Below are 1,495 nucleotides of genomic sequence, written 5' to 3'. Positions count from 1 at the left end.
GGTGATCATAGAAGACTTGTGGTTGCAGAAACGAATTTTAAATTCGTTACTTGTGGACCCAACATATTGCACATTGCACTTCTTGCACATAACCAAGTAACCAATGGCAGTGCCACAGCACGATGTAATAAGCTGAAGGGGATTCCCCTGTTTGTGGGTTTTAATGGTTCCAAAAGCCTTGCCAGGCTTGGCATTACCATTGATAACCCAATTAGCAGTTTCCTCATTAATTTGGCCCTTCTCAAACCACTTTGTACTCCATTGTGTGATGACACTAACATAGTCAGCACTTGGATCATGCTCAAGCTTTTGATAATGGAGTGGATTCTCTAACTGTTCTTTCATTGTGGTGTCGTAATCACTTTTATCAATCACCACAAATTTAGACCCCTTGTCTTGAATTTTGATGGTAACATTGTCAACCTGCTTAAGTGTAGCCAGAGCCTGTCTCTCTCCAACGGAAAGATTGTCATGAATAAAGCGGACATTCCGTGGGTCAAACAACTCAGTTCTAACGGAATCTAAGAAGAGTTCAAGCTCAGGAACATGGGACACGGGAGCCTTCCAACTCGAAACTTTCTTAACGGTGGGAAAGACAGGCTGAGGGGGACTGGTGCTTATTACATCATGCTGTGGCACTGCCATTGAGAACCTTTCAGCATTTACAGAATTTTAAGCCTCTAGCCCAAAATTTGCCATCGTTTGTCAAGGATACCGCACATTTGTTGCAGAGAATCGAGGAACTTAACAAAACAGGCCCCTTTCCCAAGGACAGTCTTTTAGTTTCATGGGACGTGGTTGCTATGTTTCCCAACATTGACAATAATTTGGGAATTAATGCTGTTATAGAAGCCTTAGAGGCTAGGCCAGTCAAATTTCCATCTACTGATTGCATAGTTGAGGCCGTACAAATTTGTCTCAAGCACAATAATTTGTTTTTTGAAGATGACAACTTTCTTCAGATTCATGGTACGGCTATGGGTCCCAAAAACGCATGCAGTTACGCTGATCTAGCCATGGGAATTATTGATAAGAAAGCCAAATCAGGGAAAATTAAACCCAACCTATGGTGGAGGTACAGGGATGACATTTTTGATCTTTGGACCCAAGGGCCTGCTAAACTCAATGAGTTCACGCATTATATTAATTCTTTGTACTCCACCATTAAATTTACTCTAGTTTCTTCTCCCAATTCACTTAACGTACTAGATCTTACTCTCAATCTGGTGGACGGTTTCATCCAGACTGATATCTACTCCAAACCTACGGATAACCATATTTACTTGCTACGGAATAGCGCACACCCTGCCCATGTTACCAGGGCCATTCCCTATGGAGTAGCTACTAGGATCCAAAGGAATTGTTCTACTGATGAGGCATTTAGTAAACGCTCTTCTCATGACAAGAGATCTCTATAAAACCACATTAAGTATTAACTTTGTTCTTAAAATGAATGAAATTAACAAAGAAATGATAATTAATTAAACAATGGCTC

The sequence above is a fragment of the Orbicella franksi genome, chromosome 4 (genome assembly GCF_964199315.1).
Source record: "Orbicella franksi chromosome 4, jaOrbFran1.1, whole genome shotgun sequence".
Lineage (NCBI taxonomy): Eukaryota > Metazoa > Cnidaria > Anthozoa > Scleractinia > Merulinidae > Orbicella > Orbicella franksi.
This window is presented reverse-complemented; position numbering follows the sequence as displayed.